This window comes from Scardinius erythrophthalmus, assembly GCF_964197995.2.
Source record: "Scardinius erythrophthalmus genome assembly, chromosome: 13".
Classification (NCBI taxonomy): Eukaryota; Metazoa; Chordata; class Actinopteri; order Cypriniformes; family Leuciscidae; genus Scardinius; species Scardinius erythrophthalmus.
This window is the reverse complement of record NC_138233.1, coordinates 35,034,721-35,039,843: the sequence shown is the minus strand read 5'-3', so window position 1 is coordinate 35,039,843 and position 5,123 is coordinate 35,034,721.

The window sequence follows — 5,123 nt, the reverse complement described above, 5'->3', positions numbered from 1 at the left end:
ATGGGGCCCCAGGATGACCCAGAGGCATTTCTGGAGCTGTTTGAGAGGTCGGCTGAGGACCGGGGATGGCCCTCGACGGACTGGCCAATGCGGCTGATACCCCTGCTGTCCGGAGAGGCGCAGGTGGCCGCGCACCAACTGCCAGTCCAGAATCTCCTGGTCTATCAGGATCTCAAGCGGGCCATTCTCCAGCGGGTTGGCCGGACTCCGGAACAACATCGCCAGAGGTTCAGGACGCTGAACCTCGAGGAGTCTGGTCGACCCTTCATCATGGCCCAACAGCTCCGGGACTCATGCCGCAAGTGGCTGATGGCCGACGGAAGCGACGTCGAGGAAATCATCGATCGTGTGGTGCTGGAGCAGTTCGTGGCGCGGTTGCCAGCGCAGACCGCGCAGTGGGTCCAGTGCCACCGCCCGACGTCGCTGAACCAGGCCATCCAGCTGGCGGAGGACCAAATGCTGGCGTGCCCGGGGGTCGGCGAACCCCTACCATCTGCTTCTCTCTCTCTCTCTCTCTCTCTAACCCCCCTCCTAAGCCCACTCCCCTTCCCAGGTACCGGGGGAATCTGCCACCGAGACCAGCTCCAAGGTGGAGGACAGGGGGTGCCGCAGAACCGGTATCTTCCCCCAGGCCTCTTCCCCGGGGAGGGGGCCCATTGAGGGGGGGATTCTCTCCCCAGGCTGCGCTGCCTCTCTCTCCACGCCAATCCCTTGACCCGCTTCCTGCCACTGGAGCGGCGGGGAGGCCCGGGCCGGCTTGTTGGCATTGCGGGGACCCGAGTCATTTTATCGACCGGTGTCCAGTGATGGAGGTGGGGACGCTGATCCGGGTCCCTGACGCGCCGCAAGCTGCCCCCGATCAAGCTGGCCTGTACCAAATACCCGTGAGTATAAAGGGGGGTACTTTTCAGGCTCTGGTGGATTCAGGCTGTAACCAAACCTCTATCCACCAAAGCCTGATTCAACTTAAGGCATTAGATAATGGCCGCATGGTTAAGGTACGATGTGTGCACGGGGAAGTGGTGAATTATCCGGTGATGCCTGTGGATATTCAATTTAGGGGACAAAAGCATAGTGTGGAGGTGGCGATTAACCCGCACCTCCGGCATCCGCTGATTTTGGGGACAGATTGGCCAGCGTTTAATGAGTTATTGGGTCATTTATGTGCGGATGCTTCTTGGGTAAAAAAAGATAAGAGGAAGGTGGCGATTGCTCAGTTGGGAGAAGCTGATCCGGAACCTCTGGGTACTGGTTCAGGGGAACAGAGCGCACTGGAGAGAACCATCCTCACAGAGCGCGATGATTTTCCCCTGGAACAGTCCCAGGATGACACGCTGAAACATGCCTTTGATCAGGTTCGCTCTATCGACGGCCAGCTTCTCCACACGGACCAACCGCTCACCTATCCGTATTTTACAATCATAAAAGATAAGTTGTATCGGGTAACCCAAGATGCCCAATCAAAGCAGGATACAACTCAGTTGTTGGTACCTAAAAGCCGTCGGGAAATGCTTTTCCAGACGACTCATTCTAATCCAATGGCCGGGCATTTAGGACAAACCGCGACACTAAACCGTCTCATGGCCCGATTCTTTTGGCCGGGCATTCACGAGAATGTACGCAAGTGGTGTGCGTCTTGTCGTGAATGTCAGTTGGTGAATCCACCGACCAACCCAAAAGCACCATTGTGCCCTATTCCGTTGATGCAGGTCCCCTTCGAACGAATTGGTATGGACCTCATCGGGCCATTAGAACGGTCAGCACGGGGACATCGCTTTGCTTTAGTCCTGGTGGACTACGCAACGCGATATCCTGAAGCAGTTCTGCTTCGCAATATTTCCGCAAATAGTGTGGCGAGCGCTCTGTTTCAGCTAATCTCCCGGGTGGGAATCCCGAAAGAGATTCTCACCGATCAAGGCACGGCGTTTATGTCACGAACGATACGCGAACTTTACGGATTATTGGGCATTAAATCGATCCGGACCAGTGTCTATCACCCACAAACAGACGGGCTGGTCGAACGATTTAACCGCACTTTGAAATCCATGATTCGAAAGTTCGTACAAGAAGACGCCAAAAATTGGGATCGGTGGTTAGAACCCCTCTTGTTCGCTGTACGGGAGGTCCCGCAAGCCTCCACGGGGTTTTCCCCCTTCGAGCTTCTCTATGGGCGTCAGCCCCACGGGGTGTTAGATGTCCTTAGGGAAACTTGGGAGGACGGACCTTCAGCTAGTAAAAATGAAATTCAGTATGTCCTGGACCTGAGAACAAAACTCCACACTTTGGGGCGGCTGTCACGGGAGAATTTGTTACAGGCTCAGGACAAGCAAAGTCGGCTGTACAACAGGGGGGCTAGACTGCGTCAATTCACACCGGGAGAGAAAGTGCTTGTATTACTTCCTACCTCTAGCTCAAAATTACTCGCAAAGTGGCAAGGACCTTTTGAGGTTACACGGCGAATTGGGGATCTTAACTATGAGGTAATACGAACAGATAGGGGCGGGGCACATCAAATTTACCACCTCAACCTGCTTAAAAAATGGTCTGAGGTGGAATCAGTGATGCTGGCGATGGTAGTGAGTGGAGAGGAGGATCTCGGTCCAGAGGCGAATGTCAAAACGAAATCTCTCTCCCTGGCCGCGGGGGGAGACCACCTCTCGCCATCCCAGCTCACTGACGTGCATAATTTACAAGCAGATTTTGCTGATGTGTTCTCGCCCCTGCCTGGTCGGACGGACCTCATTCAACACCACGTTGAGACAGAGCCGGGCGTGGTGATTCGCAGCCGGCCGTATCGACTGCCAGAGCACAAAAAGAAAGTTGTGCAAAGCGAATTAGAGTCGATGCTGGAGTTGGGAGTAATAGAAGAATCTAACAGTGACTGGGCGAGCCCGATAGTTTTAGTTCCTAAAACGGACGGCTCGATCCGGTTCTGTGTAGATTACAGGAAGGTGAATGCTGTGTCGAAGTTCGACGCTTATCCAATGCCAAGGGTTGACGAATTGCTTGATCGGCTGGGTACTGCTCGATTTTATTCGACATTGGACTTAACCAAGGGATATTGGCAGATCCCCTTATCTCCATTATCCAAAGAAAAAACAGCTTTCACCACGCCGTTTGGGTTACACCAATTTGTCACTCTTCCTTTCGGGTTGTTCGGGGCTCCGGCAACGTTTCAGCGTCTGATGGACAGGATTCTCCGACCGCACGCTGCATATGCCGCTGCCTACTTGGATGATATCATCATCTATAGTGGTGACTGGCAGCGTCATATGCAGCAGGTGTGGGCTGTCCTGAAGACGCTGAGACGAGCTGGGCTCACGGCCAACCCGAAGAAGTGTGCAATTGGGCGGGTGGAAGTAAGATATCTGGGCTTCCACTTGGGTCATGGACAAGTGCGTCCCCAAATTGATAAGACAGCAGCGGTTGCGACTTGTCCGAGACCCAAGACCAAAAAGGAGGTTAGACAGTTCCTGGGGCTGGCGGGTTATTACAGAAGGTTTGTGCCTAATTATTCGGACCTCGCCAGCCCGCTGACTGATCTAACTAAAAAGGAGGTACCAGATACGGTCCAATGGACGGAGCAGTGTCAGCGGGCTTTTACCCAGATAAAGGCTGCTTTATGTGGCGGACCGCTCTTACATGCCCCTGACTTTTCTCTCCCTTTCATCCTACAGACCGACGCGTCGGACAGGGGGATGGGCGCGGTCCTGTCCCAGGAGGTAGAGGGTGAGGAGCGGCCGGTGCTGTACATCAGTCGGAAGCTCTCTAAGAGAGAGACGGTGTACAGCACCATAGAGAAGGAGTGTTTGGCCATCAGATGGGCCGTTCTCACCCTCCGCTATTACCTCTTGGGACGGGAGTTCACCCTCTGTTCGGACCACGCTCCCCTGCAGTGGCTCCACCGCATGAAGGATACCAACGCGCGGATCACTCGTTGGTATCTCGCTTTACAGCCTTTTAAGTTCAAGGTGATCCACAGGCCGGGTGTACAGATGGTTGTGGCTGACTTCCTCTCCAGGAGGAGGGGGGGGGAGGCTGCAGGCCGGATGGCTCCCCGGCCTGAGTCGGGCGGTGGGGGTATGTGGCGAGGGGGGCGTGGTTTTGCGAAGTCTGTAGCAGGAGAGAAAGGAGGGGGCCGATCGGTGAGTAAGTAGGTCAAGTGCAAAATGATGAACACCTGTGTCTGATTGCAGTGATTGGTGTGGAGAGACCGGATATAAGCCAGCATGCGGGAGGAGATGAGAGAGAGAGTTGGACTGGAACCTCACCTGTACGCTGTGTTTTGTGGAATCTGTGATTGTTATTTGTCCCGTTTTGTTATTGCTGTGCGTGGCACGGTGAATGCGCTACGTGCGCCCTTTTTGTTTATTTGTTTCTTTTGTTAAATAAAAGTGAGTGTTTTCAGTCACGCCGACCCCTGTCTTCTTCCTTCCTTGCAATATAATATTGAACCTCGTTACAATCATCTGTTTGAGTAACATGAACATTTCTAATTTATTCTACAAACTACTGACAACATTTCTTCCAAATTTCAATTAAAAATATTGTAATTTAGAGTATTTATTTGCAGAAAGAAACGGGTCAAAATAACAAAACAAGATGCCATGTTTTCAGGCCTCTAATAATGCAAAGAAAACAAGTTTATATTCATTTTTAAACAACACATTTCTAATGCTTTAACTTAGGAAGAATTCAATATTCAATGAATAACCCTCATTCTTCAGTAAGACTAGAATCTGGCAGATCCGTATGTGTGAAGGATAACTAAAGTAGTTGTCAGTAGTTTGTAGAATAAATCAAAAATGTTCATTTTACTCAAACAGATAGGCCTACATATAAAAAAACAATTCCAGAGAAACTGCTAATTTTGCAGTGGTCTCTTAATTTTTTCCCAGAGCTGTATTTGATATTATCTCTGAGACACATTCACTACTAAAAGAGAGTGGGATGGAGGTATATATTTAGCGAAAATAAGAGACATGAGGTGATTGTACAGTGATGTATTGTTGTTCTTAAGCATGGCACAAACGGTACTTCCAACAACATGGTGTTGACATAACGTGAGTTTCTATTTCAGCGTTAAATAAGGACTTTTAAGTTGTATTACGTTTTCGCACATC